Source organism: Podarcis bocagei (genome assembly GCF_964188305.1).
Source record: "Podarcis bocagei genome assembly, chromosome: Z".
Lineage (NCBI taxonomy): Eukaryota > Metazoa > Chordata > Lepidosauria > Squamata > Lacertidae > Podarcis > Podarcis bocagei.
The window spans coordinates 34,338,898-34,361,772 of NC_138140.1; the positions used below are offsets into that span (position 1 = coordinate 34,338,898).

Consider the following 22,875-nt stretch of genomic DNA (forward strand, 5'->3'; position numbering starts at 1 on the left):
CATCTCATTCTGCTGTATCTACAGACAGGATGCATTCATTCCATACACTTAAAGCACATGCCTTCCACCCCCAGAATCCTGGGAATTGTAGCTTTGCCAGGGTAAAGTACAGTTCCTAGCTTTCTTTGATCATGTGCTCTAAGTGTATGGTGCGTAGGCATAAACTCCCTGTAAACACTGCATAAGCAAATCAGGATGAATGATCCACTAAACAGATTGCCTGTTCACTATATTGCACACCTTCTATTTAAAGCACATCATCCCAAGAGAATCCTGGGAATTGTCATTTGTTAAGGGTGCTGTGAACTGGAGGCAAACTACAGTTTCCAGAATTCTTTGAAGCCATTTAATTTAAATGAATGGCATGTACTATTCAAGTCCTATGAAGGAGTTGGGTATGCTTAACCTACAGCAGAGATAACTGAGGAGAGGGCATGATAACGCTCCTCAAACTCATTAAACACCGTCACAAGCGGGCAAAGACCTATTCTCGGATGCCCTGGAGGCAGTGGCGTAGCGTGGGTTGTCAGCACCCGGGGCAAGGCAAGTAATTCGCGCCCCCTAACCCGGGGCAAGGCAAGTAATTTGCGCCCTCTAACCCCTAACCTGCCGCCACTGCCAGCTTCTTCTTGCTGCTGCCTGGTGTGGTCTGGTGTGGTTCTCTCCCGCGCTCAGCGCTGCGCTGGGCAGCCGCTGCACTGTCCCTCCCCCAGATAGTCCCTCGCTCTCTCTCCGCACCGCACACCTGGCACCCACTCCCTCCACAGTGGGCGGCGACCCGGCGGCTCGGGTTGGATTTGCACAGCCAGCACTGCAGTGAGAGAGAGTGAGCCAGGTAGGGGCAGAGAGCTGAGGGTGCGAGCGCGCCCCCCCAGATGTTGCGCCCGGTGTGGCTGCCCCCCCTGCCCCCCCACGCTATGCCACTGCCTGGAGGACAAGACTAGGCTCACAACCACATTTAAAGCATACAGCTCTCTGACCAGAGAATCTTGGGAACTGTAGTTCACCCTCCCAGAGCTACAATTCCCACCACCCTTCACAATCTAGTTTCCAAGATTCCTTGGGAGAAGCAATGTGCTTTATATGTAAATGAGCCTGGAACTAACAGGTTGAGTCACTGGAAAGTAGTGGTTGATTGAGCCTCAGGAAATACTCCTTGGCAGCAGGTGAAGTTAAGATAGCGGGACCAATTGCCTAGAGCAGTGGCTAGGCTTTCCCTTGCTGGAGGTCTTCAGGCAGAAGCTGGGCGGCCATTTTTTGTTGATGGCTCTTGCACTGAGCAGAGGTGAGGATAGAGTCAGAGAGCTGGAAGGGACTGCAAAGAAAATTAAGTCCAACTCCCTGCAATGCAGGACTCTTTTGGCCCTACGTAGGGCTTGAACTGACAGGGACGCGGGTGGCGCTGTGGGTAAAACCTCAGCGCCTAGGACTTGCCAATCGCATGGTCGGCGGTTCGAATCCCCGCGGCAGGGTGCGCTCCCGTCGTTCGGTCCCAGCGCCTGCCAACCTAGCAGTTCGAAAGCACCCTTGGGTGCAAGTAGATAAATAGGGACCGCTTGCCAGCGGGAAGGTAAATGGTGTTCCGTGTGCTGCGCTGGCTCGCCAGATGCAGTTTGTCACGCTGGCCACGTGACCCGGAAGTGTCTGTGGACAGCACTGGCTCCCGGCCTATAGAGTGAGATGAGCGCACAACCCTAGAGTCTGTCAAGACTGGCCCGTACGGGCAGGGCTACCTTTACCTTTACCTTTTTAGGGCTTGAACCCACAACCCTGAGATTAATAGGAGTCTCATGCTCTACCAACTGAGCTATGGCCTTCGAAATCTCTCAAGCTCTATAATTCTATGACAATGTAAGAGAGCGGACACAGGCCCCCCTTGTCCGACTCTAGCACTGTCATGTCTGCAATACCCCCACATTTCCTGCGAAAATGTCTGGAAACCAAAGAAAGGGAAACAAAATCCCCCACAGAGGCTGGAAGAATTTGATCCAAGGTTGCTACCTCCTTCCACATCAGGGCTTTGCCACCTTCAAAGGCTTGCACACCAAATTCGGACATTAGAACGGGTTATATAAATTGGGCCATGGTCTCCCCAATTTCTCTTACAGCACCCATATGCACAGTATTATTATCACCCATTATCTCCAGTTCCACATCCCTTTGTTTCCATTACAGGAATGTATTGGGGGGGTTACCTGCCCCCACACTGAAAGGCTACTGGAACAACGGGGTTTTCACCAACTTGCAGTCCAGAAGGAAATGTTCTGCCTCCTGCGCCCACTTGCCGTTTGAATTCAGGTTGCCATAGCAACCTGACATAATGGAAGACTTCCCCCCTTTTAAATAATTTGACTTGTTGCCATGCCAACAGAGGGAGGTACGCAGGAGCAGATTCGTCACTGAATACTCTTGCCTGCACCCCCCCCCCAATACTGGAGGGTCCGAAAGGAGCCCAAGCCTCATGCACAAACAGAGCCCAAGCCTAAACAGAAGATGAAAGTTCAGAGACACAGATGCACCCACGGAACTTAAAGCCTGTGGGATTTAACACAATGGGGTGGGGGTATGAATCTCTGTGTTATGACTGTTCCAAATTCTGCAATATGCATACATTTTTCACCTGGGGTGTTAAAGTCCATCAGTGGTTGTGCTGCAAGAATGACTCCAAAGTTAGAAACTCTAACCTGTGGCCCTCTTGAAGTCAGTAGACTACAACACCCATCATCCAACCCAGCTAGAATGGTCAAAGGTCCAGGATTATGGGACCTGTAGTCCAGTAACATCAAGAGGACCACAGATTTCCCCATTCCTGTTGTACCCTAATGTTTTGTGAATCATTGACACCAGGAGTTTTCAGTGTGGCACCCAAAACTTACCAGGTATTGCGCCAAAAAAACAGCATCAGAAATGGCAAACAAATCTCCCCAGTGCATTGCTTGCCACATCACCACCAACACTCTCTTGAAATGTGCAGCAAGGACTATAACCCAGGGGGAGAGTGCAGGCTTTCCATGCAAAAGGTCCCACTTTTCAATTTCTGGAACCTGCAGTTAACAAAGGATTGGGCAGGCCTGTGGAGAATATTCCTGCCTGAAATCCTGGAGGGCCACTGCTCGCCAGAAGTACAGTAGAAATACCCTGCTAAATAGGTAAGCTGCCCCTTTGCAACTTTTAAGGTTACTGTTAGATTCAAACAGCTGTTTTCTGGGCAACCAGTGAAAGGTCAAGCACCCCTCTCCCCAGGCATGCCCCTTGCTTATGCTAACAGACACCATCTGGAGGTTTGCTCAGCATATCCCAGAGCACCTTGCAGCAGATGCACTGTGCCTTGGCAAACAACTATATGAAATCTGTCAACTCAAGATGGATATTCCTGTTCTTGCTAGAAGAAGAGAACATTACGGTATCCATGGATACAGAATGTCTTGTCCACACCAGGTTCTAAGAATCTCAGAATAATGAGACAAAAGCAACAGAGTCCAATCGAGAAGGGCACTTGGGGGAGGTCGGCATTGTCTATAGGGCTAAGTGGAGGAATGCAGCCTCTACTGAGATTGTAGAATAGGTAGAGGGACCGCAACCTGTTTTGAAGCATATGAGTGTGATACCTTCATGAAGGCAAAACATCCAGAACAGCTATGTAACAGGCAGAAATCCAACATATGAAGCTGTCCCCATCACTGCAACCACATGCTAGGGGAAGCTCTCCTGCTCCTGCTTTCAGCAAGAACACTGGATAGCTCAGGTGTTTGGAGCATGGTGCTGATAGCACCAAGGTCGCAGGTTCGATCCCTGTATGGGACAACTGCATATTCCTGAATTGCAGGCAGGTTGGACTAGATGATCCTCATGTGCCCTTCCCAACTCTACAATTCTATGATTTAAAAAAATCCTGCAAAGACCCACCCAATCCAGTGTTCTGTTCTCATGGTGGCCAACAAGATGTCCAAGGGAAACCTGCAAAGCAAAACCGGAGCACAGCAGGACTCTCCTCACATGTGATTCCCAAGCAACTGATATTCAAAGGCATGCATCCACTGACAATGGAGGGGGAATAAATATTAGAAGCAATATGCCTCTGAATACCAGTTTCTGGGATCTCAAGCAGGGAAGGTGATCATGTCCTGGTTAGCAACTATGAGAACAGGATGCTGGACTACAGAGGTTTCTGGTCTGGTTCAGATACCTGGATCCTGCAGGGAAGAAATAAAGAAAAAGAGGAGACAACTCAACTGGGTATGACCATTTGAAGCAGCGGTTCTCAACCTGTGGGTCCCCAGATGTTGTTGGACTACAACTCCCATCATCCCTGAGCTCTGGCCTTGCTAGCTAAGGGTGATGGGAGTTGTAGTTCAACAACATCTGGGGACCCACAGGTTGAGAAAGGCTGATTAGAAAGAATTTTGCTGCCTGAGGTAGCACGTTCCATGTACAAAAGCCAGCCAGCCTGGTCGTTGAATCTTAGATAGAAGCCTCTACTTTTCCTGGGGGCAGCAGGCTAGTTAAGGAGCTACAGCACAGGCCAGCTTTGCCCATGTCCGACCCCTCAGCATTTGCTGCCTAAAGAAGCTTGCCTCACTCTGCCTCATGGTATAGCCGGCCCCTGCTCCAGCGGTTTAGCCACAGTCATATAACAAGCAAGCCCCATACCTAGATTTCAGAACCACCTCCAGCAATTATGGGACCATTTTCAATTTTTTTGAAGAGTGGGAGAAGGGGGAAAAACACACAAAAAAACACAGGGCTTTTATTCCCATGTCATCAAGAACTTTGGCTTGAGAACATTGGGTGCTAACACAAAAGAGAGGCAGGATGACTCATCGGATCTGCGCAATTCTTGAAGTGTTTGTGGTCTTGAGAGACTGCAGGGGTGGGAAAACCTTTTTGGCCTGGCAGACCAGATCTTTAACTCCCAACAGGATGTCATTATGATGGCAGTTGGCGACAGGTGGATGGTCCTGCTGCCTGTCAGAGTTGGCCCACAGGGATGGAGGCAGGACAGAACCCCCTGCCCGTCAGCTGATGCGCAGGGAGTTCAACCCTGTTGTTATTATTTTTTTTGCAGACATCACTTGTGCAGGCACCTGATCCAGCTACAACTCAACCTGTCCCATCACACCTAGTGTTGCATTTGATGTGAGGTATGCAGCAAGCAGGCAAGGTTTAGGGGAAACAGCCTGGTGGGCTAAATCTGGCCCCTAAGCAGGAGGTTCCCCACCTGAGATAGACTATGGGTCTATCTCCTTTGGGTGTGCATGATGACAGTAGGAGGGGCCAACACGAATAGTGGGCAGTGACACCCCTTTTCTCTCTCTCTCATTCACGCATATTAGCATGCATGCCATCCATGCATCCTCTCTCCCACATGTAAAGGTAAAGGGACCCCTGACCATTAGGTCCAGTTGTGACTGACTCTGGGGTTGCGGCGCTCATCTCGCTTTACTGGCCGAGGGAGCCGGCGTACAGCTTCCGGGTCATGTGGCCAGCATGACTAAGCCACTTCTGGCAAACCAGAGCAGCGCACGGAAACACCGTTTACCTTCCCGCTGGAGCAGTACCTATTTATCTACTTGCACTTTGACGTGCTTTCGAACTGCTGGGTTGGCAGGAGCAGGGACCAAGCAATGGGAGCTCACCCCATCGCGGGGATTTGAACCGCCAACTTCCGATCGGCAAGTCCTAGGCTCTGTGGTTTAACCCACAGCGCCACCTGCGTCCCCTCCCACATGTAAATATCCCCTAACTCATCATCCTCTCTTCCCTGGAGTAATAGGCAACTAGCAGTCTGATAATTCAATCCATCCTGCCCAGCAGTTTTGCTGGGGCTTGGCTCCTACCGTAGCACCTGGCCCCCAAGGAACTTAGTCCTTTTCTTCCTGCGTGTATACAATCGCTAGTCCACATTCCTATCAACGCAATAGCCATGCTTTGGATGGATGAAAGGCTGAAGGGGCCAGTAACACGGCTTTCCACACAATTACTCACTCCCACTTGATTGGAAATACAGCCAAGGGACTCTTTAACCACCTCCTCCATTTCAAGAGCAACAGATGCTTTGACAGAACCTCCCGTTAGTTGCTCCGAGACACAGCCAAAGGGTCTTTTGGAACTTTTCCTCCGTGAATTGCACCAGAGGCTCTAGCTGAGTAGCAGCTGGGATGTATCAGAGAAAGAAAGCTGCCCAGAGCCTCTTCTGGGAGGCAGTAGAAGAGCCCTTTGACTGGATCTCTGCTCAAATGGGAGCAAGCAAATGTTTATGCTGTTTAATCGCGCCTGTTTAAAACAACAACAACAACAACAACAACAGAGGGGAAAGCAGGTACCAAGCAGGCAACTGTCACTCTAGACATTGACTTATACAGATAGACCTGACAGTACAAATGCTTTCGGAGGCAGCTGTGCAAGCATCAACTTTGACCATCACATCTGTGCATTATTGCTGCTTGGTTGCTGGGGGCATTCTGGATCTCGGTAATAACGAGGAATTGGGATTTGCCCCTTGCATGCACTTTAAGAGGACACCTCCTCAGTAGATCAGTTAGTGTGGGATTTAAAGCTAGCCCAGGAATAAGCCAGCCCTTCGTCATTCCACTACCAGAGGACAGAAAGTGGGATTTCTCTCCCTTTGGGCCTGAAATTCAGCTAGCTGCTGCAGGCAGAGGAGGCAGAAGGCAGGGACCCAAAGGTAAGAATAAAAATCAAAAGCCCATTTGCACAAGACAGGAACAGGGGAATCTGTGACCCTCCAGATGTTATTGGACTACAACTCCCATCAGCCACAGCTAGGCTGGGGAGGGATAGTGGGAACTGTAGTCCAACAACATCTGCATCTGAACGGCCACCGGCTCCTTGTCCATGGCATATGGGATGCTTCAATTGCTGGGCTCTGGAATTTTAGGACTACATTTCCTAAAAGCCCCTGCCATGGGCAGCATCTCTGACCTAAGGAGGGTTGTGTGGCTGGAAAAAGGAGGGGAAGCTGGGTGTGTGTGGAGGAACAGAGAAAGGGCTACAGGCTGGAAGAAGACCAGCAAAACACCAGCACCGAGTCAGTGGTGGAAAAGATGATTCCTCCTAGCAGTCAGGAGTGCAGGATAGCCCCGGACTTGTTTCCAGAGTCAGGTCACATCCACACCTTTACATTAAAGCACCCTTAAACCACTTTAACTGCCAGGTCTTCTCCAAAGAATCCTGGGAACTGTTGTTCGTTAAGAAAAGTAATCATACAACTGTTATTCTCAGCACCCTAAAAAACTACAGTTCCCGGGATTCTTCATGGGACGCTCTCTAGGGTTTCAGGCGAAATTCCTACCCGAACCAGGAGATGCTGGGGCAAGAACCAGGTTCAAGAACCAGGACATTCTGCAGGCAAAGCAGGTGGTCTCCCCCACTGAGCTGTGGCCCTTCCCAAATATAGGCAAATCTTAAATAGCATTAGTAACCCATTCATCCACCCATCAAAACCCTCAGCATCATCTGACACCTACTATCTCAGCCAAAATGGACATAAAGAGTTGGAAATCTATGACTGCACTTCCTGCTTTTTTGCAGGAGGGTTGCTTATTTTGAAGCCGCTGCATGGGGAGCGTGGGCTCTGAATTTGATCATGGAACTGGGAGAGAGGCGGTATTCCCTTTTGTGCTTGTGTCCTGATCTGAATTGCCTTTTGCTGGGTGGAGGGCAGAAGAAAGCAGTTGTCTATATCAAGGCTGGATTCAGGCAACCCCCTGTGGTGCCAACAGCAGCTTACTGGGAGGTGAGGAAACAATGACAAAAGCAGCGCAGGGAAAATTATTATACACACACTTTCCCCCAGCTGCCACTGCTCCAATCGAAATGCAATCCTCCTCGCCTTGCAGCAAGCGAAGGGAAATAAAAGCACTAGCAGATCTCACAAAGCAAGTAGGGTTTTCAGCTCTCAAGAGGTACCTGCTGACAATTAGTGCTTCCATGCAGATGGCCCTAGGATGTGCTCATAAAATCACAGAAATTGTAGAGTTGGAAGGGAACATGAGGGTCATGTCATCCAACCCTCTACAATGCAAGACTCTTATGCCCAACGTGGGGCTCGAACCCACAACCCTGAGATTAAGAGTCTCATGCTCTACCAACCGAGCTATCCTTAAGCATCTCCAGTTAAACGTGGACAAGGCTGCAGGTAATAGGGAAGACCCTCTGCCTGAGAAGCGGGAGTGTTGTTGTCAGTCAGAGTGAACAACACTTCGCTAGACAGCTAAATTAGTTTGGTCTAGCACATGACACCTTCCTACGTTCTCTACCCCCAACCCCAGCCATAGAACGGACCTTGGTGCAGAAGGAGTCCAGATCTCTGCAGTCCTCTGTCTTCCGTCCCTGTTCTTCTGACCACAAGCACTTACTGTCCAGCAGGATGGGATGGGAACAGACCCCAGTGCCCTAGAGCTTGCATGTCTGTCAGCTACAAGTTCCCTTCCAGAAGCTCTTCAGCTGGGGCTGCAGCTGGTAGAAGTGAACCCCACCCTCAGATAGACCATATGCCCTACATGAGCTAACCACAATGTTACAAAAATAGCTTGTGAAATGGGAACTGTGGGGAGAAAGGGGCAATTCTGATAATACACAAGGGAAGAAGAGAGCTATGGTAGATTACTACTCCCCCCCCCCCATTCTCTCTCTCTTTTTTAAAAGGACTTGGGTTGCACACTGAGTAGTCACAAAGCAAGCGGAAATCATCGGGTGAAAGTTTTATCGGCACAGAGCTGCAGGGATGACAAATCATTCACCTGTTGATTTCTGCTCATTATAAAACCGTTTAAAAAACACGAAAACTTTTCCCATTAAGCAGAAGGGAGTAAACTCATCATCTCTAGGATTTTAGCTGATCAAGCACCTCTAGCTGCCCACATTTAATCCCATTCTACTAGGAAAGCGCTGAGCTGCCTTGTTTTTGGTGTTTTAATTTGTTTAACTTAGTACATTCGTCTCTCATCTCTCTTCCGTTATGGAGCTCAAGGCAGTGCAAGGGTTGACAAGACCCAGGACTTTCTCCGTCCAGGAAGGGCTGGCACACACAGAGCATGGCCCTCTGATAAGGACATTTCTTGGCCACTGCAGCCCAACAGCAAGGCCTGCCTAGGAAAGCTGTTGGCAATTAGCCCTAGAGCAGGAATAGCCAATGTGGTGCCGTCCAGATGTTTTAGACTACAACTCCCATCAGCCGCAGCTTGTGCAATCCATGCAAATTTTATGCAAAGCTGTGCCTTCTCTTTTTGGCGACTGGTAAGTGACCACCCTCCTCCAGGAACTTGGGAGCTCTCTGGCATGGCATTCTCAGAGGGGACCCCTCACCTGGAAAAAGCAGGACGTAAACAGAATTACCCAATGCTGCCATTGGTGTTCTTGGATATTCTGTACAAGGGTGGTTTGGCTGTGGGCAGGATTCCTGCATTGCAGGGGGTTGGACGAGAGGACCTCTGGGGTCCCTTCCAACTCTACGATTCTATGATAGCACCCTTGGGGTGGTGAGCCCTCTGCTGGACTTGGGGATCCTGGAAAAGGCCCAAGTTTTCCATCTTCTGGGGCCAGCCCGAAGTGGAAGCCCTGCAGGTTTCTATACTATTTAGAGTGAGTCTTCCACCACCTCCAGAGTCAACACTCTGCAGCAGCTGAGGAAAAGGGTGGAATGCCCCCCTTGCTGCCCCCTATAAAACCATGGCTTGGGACTGGTTTTAAGTAAGAAGGCAGGTAGGGGAAGGGAGGGGTCTGATGGAGGGAAGCCCACTTGTCCTTGGCAAACCCCACAAAGCAATTTACACAGGAATATGAAAAGAAAAAGCATAAAGTATATAATAAAACAGCCGATAGATGCTACAACGGGTGTGGGGAGATACCTATTGAAAACTAGATCTTCCTTGAGGGCAAGGTGATGCTTTGGTAGCTCCCACAGGTGGTGGCTGGGGGAGGAAGATCACACACACATGTACAGTTTGTTTATATAATCCAGCTGATCCGAGAGTACACATTCATCACGGACTGCTTCTTGTGTCATAATTTTTAATTATTAATAGTAATGAACATTCTTAACTCTTTCATTTGAGGAAATCTATACCCATCAACCAAAAAACAACCACCACCCCCATGTCTTTTAACAAGCCACTTTCCCTTATTTGCTTATATTTGCAGTTCTGGGAGTGTATGCCACTATTTTGGTCCAATGTACATAAAAACAAGCTGCTAAACTTGTTAAATGCCAATAAATTAGCAAGTAACTGAATCTGAGGCTCGTCCCCTTTTGAGTTTGAGGTCCAGGACAAATGACTATCCTGTCACGTCCCCTGTCCCCCATCTGATTGGCCCTGGAGCCATCCTGAATTTTCTGCTGCATAGTAATAAGAGGTCACCTATTACCCACTTTAAATTTCTATGCCCTCTAACTTTGCCCCTCCTCCTCCTTAGAAACAGAGGAAGTGGCCTTATAACAAGTAAAGCAAACAGTCCATCTAGCTCACTGGTGATGAACCTTTTTTCAGCCCCAGAGTTAAAAGTGGTTAGAACGACGAATATAAATTTTGCATTTATAGACATGCTCTATGCTCCACCCAGACCAGTGAGAAGCAGAGCTCAAGGACACTGCTCAGCTAAGCTAAACCACAAGGTCCTTCCTGGAGATGCCAGGGATTGAACCTGGGACCTTCGAAGAAGATGCTCTTACCACTGAGCTATATATCCTGCCTCCTGGCACTGGTTGCTTGCTCACCTGCCCTCCGTGAGTGAGCAAACAGTTGGAGGAGCAAGAAGATGGAGCATTAACCCTCTTCCACATCTCAACAGCTCCTTCTAAGAGTTGAAGTGAATCAGGTCCAGGAGGAGAGACAAGGGACTAGGTAAAGGTAAAGGGACCCCTGACGATTAGGTCCAATCGCAGACGACTCTGTGGTTGCGGCGCTCATCTCATTTTATTGGCCGAGGGAGCCGGCGTACAGCTTTCGGTTCATGTGGCCGGCATGACTAAGCCACTTCTGGCAAACCAGAGCAGCGCACGGAAATGCCGTTTACCTTCCCGCCAGAGCGGTACCTATTTATCTACTTGCACTTGACGTACTTTTGAATTGCTAGGTGGGCAGCCAGCAATAGCCAGTAGCTGGGAATCACAAGGGATGAAACCAAGGTAGAGCATGAAGATTCTTAACCTTAGGGTCATTGCTTCAAGCCCCACCCTGGGCAAAACATTCCTGCATTGTAGGGAGTTGAACTTGGTGAGCTATGACCCTTGTGTTCCCTCCCAAGTCTAAAATTCCAAGATTCTAAGCTGTTCTGCTGAGATCCTGCTTTCAGGCTTCCCATGGGCATCTGTGAGAACAAGATGCTGGACTAGGTGGGCCATTTCATCTGATCCAGAAGGGCTCCTATGTTCTTAAGTGGCAGAAGAAAGAGGCCACAATCAGTAAGACGGAGCCCACTGAGATCAACTTGCCCAAGGTTCCCCTCCAAAACGGAAAAACCCAGCACTAGGCTAATCCCAGAAGGTCAAAGCATCTGAAAAAGAACAGAATTTGATGTTGGTGGATAAAAGACATGGGGAAGTGTGGTGGTGCGGCAGGAACCACCACATCAGCACTCTCAGAATAAACAAAACAAGTAGTAACTGGAAAACAAAGGAAGGGGGAATCCCTTCCAAAGAACATTTCCTTTTAATAGACCTGGCTAAAGATCTTTTCACAGAAGTACAGGGTGGAACAGTGTGTGTGTGAGCACGCACAGCAAGTTCACTAGCAGGAAATGTGCGCTTCTGTGCATGTGTGCAAATGTGTGCTGCCCTCACAGGCCTGCAGTCCAGCCCCGCAGAGCGTGGGAGATGCACAGCATCATTTGAGCACACCATGTGCTGCTCCAGAGCTCAGCCAGGGCAGGCGGCCAAAGAGCTTGCTAATAGCCTGTCTGAGAGGCGCATAAGTTCCACCTGCTGGCTGTGGTGGCAAACCACAGCTCCGACGGACGAGTGGAACGGCTGAGAGCGAGGCACCTAAAGGGACACGACAGGATGGCGCCGTGCCCAGGCACACAACCTGGAGGGGTGAAGAGCACAGCTGTCGTGTGCCAGCCTGCCCTTGTGCCAGCCTGCCCCTGCAGAACAGACCTCCTGTGACACCCACAACAGGGTGAAGCTGCTCTGAAAGCAGGTTGCTAAGGAACCCATCCTCCTGCCCTCAGGATCATTGTTCAGCCAATGGCAACATGCTCCAATGACATCATGAGCCTTCAGCGTGGCATGAACGCCATGTGCCTGGCTTGATTTCTCCCTTCGCAACATGAAAGAGGGTGCTGCTCAGAATCAAGGCAATTGCCAGGCTCCTCCACACCTCTTTTAAAAACCAGGAGTGCTGTGTTAACAGTCCCTTCTGCCCCATGCGCAAAATAATACTGCCTCCTCCCAGCTGCATTTCATTTTGAGCAAAGCAAACCATTTCATTTTGAGCATTTTAAAGCTTTCTGTCTGATTTGTGGTGTCTGTATTATCACTAACCTAGTGTCCTCTGGATGGTTTGGAACACAGCTCCCATCCATCCCAGCCAGCTTGTGGGAGTTGTAGTCCAAAACACCAGGTTGGCAAAGGCCAGCATATAGCAATAGCAAGCTTGTTCTCTGAGGCTGCAGACACACCGTATATTTAAAGCACATTCCTGCCCCCCTCAATATACCCCACCAGTGTCAAGCTCTGTCCTTTCTCAGATGCTTTGACCTTCTGGCATTAGTGTACTGCTGGTTCCAGGTTTTTTTGGGGGGGCAGGGGGCTGGGCAAGATGTTCTCAGCTCTGCCCCTCTCACTGCATGTGGCCACTTTCTTCTTACAGTTAAGAATCCTGAGGAATCAGGAATCTAGTCCAGCATCCTGTTCCCACAGAGGCCCAAAGAATCCTGGGAACTGTAGTTTGTTTAGGGTGCTGGGAACTACAGTTTATATGGGTAAACTATAATTCCCAGTATTCTTTCCGGGGGCATGCTGTAAATATATGGTGTGTACACAGCTTTAGTCAAAGTGGCACCACCCATGCTCAGTGTGTGTGTGTGTGTGTGTGTGTGTGTGTGTGTGTGTGTAAGGGGGAAATCTTGACTAACCCAATGAGAACTGGGAATAGGTTCAGAATGCTGACTGGCTGCAGGAAGGGGTTAGTTAGGGAATGGAAATGGAATATCTCGGAAAGGGCACACATTGCTGCTGGGCACCCTGAACAAGAGCACTCCACACCCAAGTATTGTGTTATCTGTAACCCATCTATTTGCAAGGGGGCTGATTGGGTAGGCAGCCGTGGGGCTGCAGAAGCAAGCAACACATGCCAGCAGTTCTAATTCCATAGCAACATCTAGCATTCCCCAGAGAGCTTCTAGCTAGTTGGAAACCTTTTATCAGTTTTGGCAATCTGGATCTGGCGGCTGCAATTTTCATTCAAAATAACCTGGAAAATAATGCAACAGTCCTCACGGAGCCTGCATCTAGGACGTTTATTCAGAACGCCTTTTATGGCTGATCTGAGATCTCCAACCATTTCCTTCTAGATGAAAATGAAAAAGGAACCACTTCACCCCTCCCTCAACCCCCACCCCACCCCCAAGAAAAACCAAAGGCTTTGATCTGCATGCCTTATATTATAGGGATGAATAGCAACTGAATTGCACTGATTTCCCCCTATTTTTCCCCATCACAATGTATCCAGCACCTGCCCTACTGTTCTAGCATGCAGGCATCTGCTACAAGGCTTGCAAGCTATTCAGAGCTTTTTTCCTCTAAGAAAACAAGCAAGCTTCCAGCTTGCTTTATTCAGAGACGCCCTCCGAATCGCATGACTCCAAGACCTCAAGAACTGGGAGGGAAGAAAAAGCCTCCAGATATATCACATGGCAAGGCTGCAGAAAGAAAATAATTCTTAGGGAACAGCAAAGATTCTCTTCAGGAGCCAGCACTTTTCAAGAGGTTAGGGTGGATTGAGGGCTGGGGTGTGATATGCACTAGCAGAAACCATTATCTCACTGGTAGAGCATCTGAAGCCCTGGGTTTGATCTTCCGCATCTGCAGGTAGGGTTGATAAACCCTGGAGAGCCACTGCCAGTCAGTGTTGACAATACTGAGCTAGATGGACCGATGGTATAGCACAGTTTCATACGTGGAGCTGGAGCATGAGGCTGGCCACATCTTTAGCCTAGCCATGATGATGATTTATAACATTTCCCAGTAGCCTTGGTCAAAAATAACCCAAGGTGACTTACAGGTGACTCACTGGGCATCAGGTTGGCTGCTTCCTTCCTTCCAACACCATCCCTGTCCCCCGGGAACTCCTTTCTCCCTTGATCTAGATACCTTTGCAGTTGACCTCCACACACAATTCAAGGAAATTACCCGCAAGCCAGAGTGGGAGTAAAGAGGCCCATGATACATTCTGAGAGGTGAGATCAGACATAGAAAGAAAACTTAATGGCATGGTGAAGCCTGCTGTCTGCCCAAATGACCTCATCAGTGTTGCTGGAATTACAGTGGTACCTCAGGTTAAGTACTTAATTTGTGCCGGAGGTCTGTTCTTAACCTGAAACTGTTCTTAACCTGAAGCACCACTTTAGCTAATGGGGCCCCCCACTGCTGCCACGCCGCAGGAGCACAATTTCTGTTCTCATCCTGAAGCAAAGTTCTTAACCCAAGGTAATATTTCTGGGTTAGCAGAGTCTGTAACCTGAAGCATATGTAACCGGAGGCGTATGTAACCCGAGGTACCACTGTACTAGGAATGCTGCCTTCTCCCTGTGATGCAAGGCTGGGTGGAAGCAAGCAGCAACCGCACTCCCAACAACTTTAGCCAGGGACAAGCAGGCAGGGAATCTCTACAAGGGAGAGGTCGGGGTAGGCTTCAGGAGAAAAAAAGGTGTGCCTGATATTTGCAAAAGATTACTGACTCCCCACAATGTAGGGATGTCAAGCGTGAACTCTAGTTCCCAGACAGACAGTATAGCAACAGTCCTACAGGCAGTAGTAGTTGGGGGTCTATTGGGAAGCCAGAAGTAGGTGGAGCCAGAGCCAATGACAGGCAGAACCAAATAATCCTAGTTTTGTCCTCTTCCTCCTCCTTGATGAGTTTTATAAGGGCAAACTGAGACTACATAGGATGAAGCTGGCATGCAGCACTACGCCCTGGAGTGATTTTAAGTAGGAAGGCAGGGCAAATGAGGTGGATTGGGCAGTGCCCCTTCTGTTCTAGTATGGGTCCCTGAATGTCTCCTTTGTGAGAGTGGAACCTAATTACAGCACAATGCAGAGTATGTTTACTCAGAAGGAAAGTCCAACCTATACACACATACGATGGCAGCCCTCAGGGAGGTTTGCTTGTGGGATGAGCTATTTATGATAACATCTGTTCTACACAGAAAAGAAGTGGAAAACAAGCATTTTGCATGGCAAAAAAAAAGGAAAAGCAAAGGAGGTTTTGCAAGGTAACAATTGAACAGTTTGCATGGTAGCCATGGAATCACAGAATGGTGAAGTTGGAAGGGACCCCAAGGGTCATCTGCTCCAACCCCCTTCAATGCAGGAATGTCAAATAGAGCATCCATGACAGATGGCCACTAAACCTCTGCTAAAAAAACCTCCAAGGGAGGAGAGTCTCCATTCCACTGTCAAACAGTTATTACCATCAGAAAGTTCTGCCTGGTGTTTAGTTGGAATCTACTTTCTTATATCTTGAATCCATTGGTTTGGGTCTTACCCCCCGGAGCAGGAAAAAAACAAGCTTGCTCCATCTTCCATGTGACAGCCCTTTAGATACTTGAAGATGGCTATCCTATATCCTCTCAGTCTCCTCTTTTCCAGGCTAAGCACACCCAGCTCCCTCAACTGTTCCTCATAAGGCTTGGTTTCCAGGCCTTTGATAATCTTGGTTGCCTTTCTCTGCACACATTCCAGCTTGTCAATATCCTTCTTAAGTTGTGGCACCCATAAATGGGCACAGTATTCCTGGTGTGGTCTGACTAAGGCAGAATAGTGTTGCTATTACCGTATTTTTTGCACCATAACACTCACTTTTTTCCTCCTAGAAAGTAAGGGGAAATGTCTGTGCGTGTTATGGAGCGAATGCCTGCGGGTGGCGGAGGGGATCTGCTGCAGTCGCGAGCAGAGGATCCATGGTTCCCCTTCCTTACCTCCTCCGTGGTTACAAAGCATGGATCCACATGGATCCTCAGGATTTTTGCATTGGGCTACTCTAAACTCACTGTCAGATCACATGTCTGTGACCACAGCATGAACCACAAAAACCATATATCCACTATTTCGTTTAGAATTTTTTTTTATTGTTTTCCTCCTCTAAAAACTACGTGCGTGTTATGGTCTGGTGCGTGTTATAGAGCGAAAAATACGGTATTTCCCTTGGTCTGGACACTATACTTCTGTTGTTGCAGCCTAGAACAGCATTAGCTTTTCTTTTCTTTTTGCTGCTGCACCACACTGTTGACTCATGTTAAGCTAGTGTTCTACTAAGACCCCTAGAACCTTTTCACAAGTACTACCCGCAAGCCAAGTGTCCCCCCATCTTAGTTTTGTGCAGCTGGTTACTCCTGCTTAAGTGTAGAACCTTACGTTTGTTCCTGTTTGAATTCATATTGTTAGTTTTGGCCCAGTTCTCCAATATGTTAAGCTTATCTTGAATCCCGATTCTATCTTCTGTAGAATTCGCAAGCCCTCCCTATTGGTTTCATCTGCAAATTTGATAAGCATCCCTTCAAATCCTTCACCCAAATAATTTATAAACACATTGAACAACTATGGGCCCAGGACAGAACCCTGCGGCACCCCACTTGTCACTTTTTTCCAGGATGATGAGGAACCATTAGTGAGAACTCTTTGGGTTTGGTCAGTCAACCAGCTACAAATCCACCTAACAGTTACATTGTCCAGCCCACATTTTACCAACTTCTCCACAATAATACTCTTGTATACTCCTCCTTCATGATTTTCCCTTTCTTCCTTTTCTTATCCATGCCCTTCTTAAATCTCAGCTCATCTGTAAGCTCCTTATGCAGGCACACTGCTTTCTTTAGATACCACTCACTTTTCTTTCTTGTTGCATTTGTGCTTTCAATGGTTCACCTTTAAGAAACTCCCATCCACCTTGGACTCCTTTCTCTTTTGAGTACTTCTGACCATAGTGAAGGTCTCATGCAAGGAAAGATCATGCATAATGATACTACAGGGCTGCAAAATCCTAGGCCTTCAGTCACACAAATGTTCTTAAAATGCTGAAGGTGTCGCCAGGAACTTTAAAAAAACATCAGGCATTATGCTGCCCTGTGGTGCCAAGGAAAGAGATAGTCATAGCTGAGCCTTATGATGCAGACAGAGAACAAGCTGGTGAAGGATAAGTGGAGCGTTCCATTCTTCCTCTGCACATAGGGATGTGGGATAAATGCATTTAAAGGGGAATCTACTGAATTCACACTACCTCAAGCAATTCAAGAAGCAAAATGCAGCTATTCTTTGGAATTTGCACTTATCGAAATAGATGCTTCTACCATTTTACAATATGTGAAGCTGTTAACCCAACCTGTTTATGTAACTGACTGGTTTTCTTAATCAATTAAAACTAGTTTTATTTTTGAAAACATTGTAAGATTCAAGTTCTTATAAAAACTGCAGTTGGAAAGCGTCCTCTTAAAAGAGAAATTATGACAGGAGGGAATGCATCTTCTAAGGTGATGCCTAAGGTGTGCCAACGCACATGTCCATCACATTATATCCACATTTGAACATGCTGCTTTAACATGCAATAGTTAAAAGGTGGGGATAGGGGTAGGGGTGCACACACAAACACCCCCCCCCAAAAATCTGTGTATGTCGGTTCCTGTGCATAGCAGCCCTGATTTTCACATGTAGACTTCCGGGTTGGCACCTCTGGCAATGGCGGATTTCCTCCGATCGGGAGGAATCCGCTCCGTGGAAAACAGGGTCTGAACCGCTGCGGCGAAGCGGAGACCCATCAAAAACCACAGGCGGGAGAAGCCTGTGGACGTGGGATTCGGCTGGCACTTTTGCACCCCCCCTACTCGCGGGGAAACCCTGTTTTGGGGATCCAGAGCGACGTGGGGGTGAGTGGCGCAGTGCTTTGAATCGACCGCTTCTTTCACGGAGTGAAGCCGCATTGCTGTTGCTGGAGAGCGCTGACTTTTTTCTGTGGACAATTGGATTTTAAACAACTGCCCGTGAGTAGAACGGAAAATTGGGCTATGAAATTTCTTAATTAGGCACCGAAAGCGGGAAGGTCTAAACAGGAAGTCCGCCTTCCGCTTTTGTAGATAGATTGAAGCAAAGACACGGCAAGCTAGAGTTTAGAAAGTCGTTTGTAAAGGATTAAATTTTCATCATTTAAAATTACTGAACCCCCCTTGAAGCAGGAGAAGAGGGGGGAACCTTTTTTTTTAGACTTTTTAAATCTGCAGAAGAGAGAGTAAAGAAAGGTAACTTTCCACCGTCTTGAACCTGGGAACGGGGTGTCAGGACAGACGTTTTGGGGAAGTTCATTGACTATGGACAAACGTTTTTGACAGATAGTTAAAAGAAGAGAAATATATTGATTCCATTGTTCCCTTTCGGATTTAAAAGGAACAAAATATCCGAAAAAGGAAAACTTTGTTGCTAGATCTGCTTTTAAAAAGAAAAAGAAAGATGGATACAAATAGAAATTGTTTCCGCTAGAGGGAGCTTGTGAAACTGTTATTAAAGTCGAACTGGGGAGCTTTGCAGCTGTAAAGATTAAAGATCGTGGGACCAGACTTTGACCTTGAACAAGAATGTGCTCAGAGGCTCTGGTGCTCGCCTTTTGCGAGACAAGTGCTTTATTGGAACAGTTACATGAGAAGATGGATTTGATGACTGTTGCGATTGGAAATTTTGGACAGGCAGTGGGTACCTATATAGAACCCACTCAGGAATTAACCCAGGAATGTGCTTTGACAGATCAGATGAGAGATGAGGTTGTTGCTGGACCACGGGTGGCAGAGATGGAGGGAGCTGTGGCCCAGCAGGAACATGAGTTGTTGGATTTGACGAATGAACCTGGAAAAAGTCAGATTTGGAGAGATGGAGTTCTGTTTGGCTTGGAGATGGGGGGGCTGGATGGACCCCCCTATGCAGGGATGTTTTGACCTTTCAAGTCTGGCTTTGGGCCGGGGGGAGCTCGGAGTTGTGGGGGCCCTTAACTTTGGAGGGACCTTGAAACATGCCTTTAAATACCACATGGGTTTCAGTGTTGACTATGGAAAGGGGGCTGACTTGTCGAGAAGGGACAAAAATATTGTCAAGCTGGAGTCTCCCCGAGTGAAAAGAGCAGAAGACAAAGTAAAGTACGGGTATAAACATGAAGAAGACCTGCGGAAGGGACATGGAAAAGACTTAAGAGCCTCGGATATAAGGTCACCAGGTTGATGGTCTAGATGGATGGGATAGAAAGGACTGACAAAACCCGAGACCAGGAAGAAGAGACGATGGATGAAGATTGGGAAAAAAAGTTTTAGAAATTTATTTAGAAAAGTTTCGTAAAATTAATGAGTATTAGAAAAATGTTGGAAAGAAATTATTTGGCTTTAGCAGAAATGTTAAAAAGAATTATGTAAGAATATGTTATGGTTAAAAGAATTTGGTATAAATAAGATTTAAGTTTTAAGTTTTAGGGTTTTTTATGGTAAGATAAGGTTAAAATAGATTAAGGTAATTTAATGACAGAATATTGTGAAAGATGGAAAGGATTTGCTGAGATAATTAACAACTAGAATACAAAAAAGGGAGGTGTGAGGAGGTTGATGAAATAAGTTAATGAAAGTTAAGGATTTGGGAATATTGGATTTGTTTTTAAATTTTTTATTTATTTTTGCTTTTAGATTTTGATGCATTGTGTGTTTTGTTTTTTTTCTTTTTGACTTTGGTTTTTATTGATTTGTATTGTTTAATTGTTACCTTTATCTACTTTTTTCTCTTTCTCTTGTTTTTTCCTTCTTTTTTCTTTGTAACTCTAAAATTCTCAATAAATATCATTTAAAAAAAAAGATTTTCACATATAGAGCACAGAAAGTTTGTGTGGGCCTTTTAGCTGCATTCACTTGAATGTGCATAGAATTCTCTGCACTTTGGCAGGTGGATGCCAGTAAATGCCCCCTGGAGACCTGGCCGTCCCACCGAACATGGAAAGGCCAGGAGCTGAGCAAGCTGCGCTGATGTGTATGGGATCATTGGCGATGGGGCTTTTGTGTATGTGTGTGTGTGTGTGTGTGTGTGTGTGTGAGAGAGAGAGAGAGAGAGAGAGAGAGAGAGAGAGAGAGAGAGACCCCACCCACATTTTTAACTACTTGATGTTTATGTCTGAACATGGCTGAAACAATTAACTGCTTTATTGGCTCATAGGTAAAGGGACCCCTGACCGTTAGGGTCCAGTCGCGGATGACTCTGGGGTTGCAGCGCTTATCTCGCTTTACTGGCCGAGGGAGCCAGCATTTGTCCGCAGACAGTTTTTCCAGGTCATGTACCCAGCATGACTAAGCCGCTTCTGGCGAACCAGAGCAGCCCACGGAAACGCCGTTTACCTTCCCACCGGAGTGGTACCTATTTATCTACTTGCACTGCATGCTTTCGAACTGCTAGGTTGGCAGGAGCAGGGACCGAGCAATGGGAGCTCACCCCCTCACGGGGATTTGAACCGCCAACCTTCTGATCGGCAAGCCCTAGGCTCTGTGGTTTAACCCACAGCACCACCCGCGTCCCTTTATTAGCTCATACCTATAACCAAACTGAGATTTCCTTAACCTAGCAACAGCCCTTAAAAAAAATTACCTGAGGGTGCACACCTGTACCTGCAAAACTGAGTCTAGGAGTAACAGGTTGAACAGTTTCTGATGCTGGGCAAAGAGAAAGAAGCATTTTACATTTTGAGGAAATGGATGGGGAAAGCACTTGAGAGGGGTTGATGCTGTCTCCGCTGCATTTGAACATTATAGTAGCAGAGTGTGTGCTTTGCATGAAGAAGATCCTAGGTTCAATCCCTAACAACTCTCCATTAAAAACAGATCAGGTAGCAGGTGAAGATCAGGGCTCCTGACAGACAGCTGAGAAAGCTGCTACCACAGCAGACGCCACCGGGCAAGATGGCCCAGCGGTGTCACTTAATAAACAAGGCAGCTTCATATGTGCCAGGTTACACCACCACCACCAAACCTGTTCAACCTATATACTTGGAAAGATTCTTCAGAAATAACTATACAATCTGGGGGGGTACCCTTTTTAGCTTGAGGGTTGCATTGCTTCATGAGGGCATATGGCCATTTGTAAGGGTTGGGCAGGGCCAGAGGCAAAGTAGATATAACACTGAGGATGACTCTTACCTTTGTTTAGTAGGGTACATTGCAGCAACACAAGAAGTCAGAGGTTTCTAAACCCTCCTCCCCACCCCATTACCTCTTCATCCTCCATCTAGACAAGTCAGAGGCATTAGTTCAAGGCCGGTTAGGCAAAAAGCACTTAAAAGAAGCCTAAAGCATGCCCTGGGGAGAATCCTGAGGGCAGGGAAGAAAGGGGGGGCACCATTTGGCCCTGAGCCTGAGGTCCCCTACCCTGGTGAAAAAAGTTAAGCATGAAAACCCACCTCTCCTTTCTGAAATCCCCTTCAGCACTGATTAGCCTTGCAAACCCATAATCTCATCTTTCAAACAACCTATCTTACTCTGTCCTCTTGCACAAAAAGAGAAGATGTTGTCAGGGATTCCAGTCTATCAAATTCTTCCCACCCACCTTTCCTGTCCCTGCCCAATACTGATAGATAAGACAACAACTTAATTTTTTTTTTTTAAGAAAAACAAAGGCAGCTTCGTAGATCCCATTTTGCTGTTGCATGAGAAAAGATACAAAGCAGACAAGCTTGTGCATTTGTGCCACTGTTGATGTATGAGTACCAGATATGCATGCAAAAAGTTGCGTGCCTGGGGAAGACACAAATCTCTTGCCCCCTTCCCCCACCAAATAAGAGACAGTCCTCTATTTTAAGGACTATCCAGTCGAAGCTCAGTCTAAAAATAATGAGCCATAATAAGGGAGAGCAGTGACCTTACACTTGGATTACAGACTGAGCAAGAACACAGGTCAATTGGTTACTCACTCACGGAAGATGTACTGTATTTCTAGTTCAATTACAGTAATTTTTTCCTAAATTTGCACCTGCACCCACAAATTACCACATGTGCTTAATAAAAGAGAAGTACTATAGCTCAAATGTTAAAGCACTGGTTTCGCATGAAGGAAGTCTAAGGTTCAATTCCTGCCATCTCAAAGCAGGGCTGGGAAAATCTCTTGTCTGAAACTCCAGAGAGCTGCTGCCAGTCAGTGGAGACATTATTGAGCTAGATATAGACCAATGGCCTGATGGGGTAGAAGCCAGCTTCCTTTGTACCTAATACACTGCTGTGTGTTGCAGTTGTGCCCAAAACAAAGCCTTGGAAGATTGCTGTGTATCTTGTCATTTCACCCAGCCCCTCTTGCCAAACACACATCTGTGACCTAGTCTGGGAGCAGGGTCTAACTGTCATCTGGGCAGCCCAGGACCTCCAAACACACTGCCCAGGATTGCACCCCAGAGAAGTCACTTTGGTACTGCTCTCACAGTGGTTTGACTTCACCCTCGGAGGTACACTCCATTGTCTCTCAAGACAGAAGGATGCCAACAATAAAGGGGCTTCTATAGCTTCCTACTGGGTGCAAATTCATAGCGACTGTAGCACAAAGCTAGCAACACCCTCGGCAGCAGGTGCTGCCATCCCTGCATTCAGTGAGGTTAGAAGACTCAACACCTTGCTCCATGCACATCAAAGCTCCTTCCCGTTGAC

At 47.4% G+C, this 22,875-nt stretch overlaps 1 protein-coding gene across 1 annotated transcript in view; it reads right to left on the minus strand.

Moving 5' to 3' along the window:
* NHSL2 (NHS like 2) overlaps positions 1-22,875 on the minus strand; it is a 130,772-nt gene that overhangs the window by 37,696 nt on the left and 70,201 nt on the right. The window lies entirely within an intron of this gene.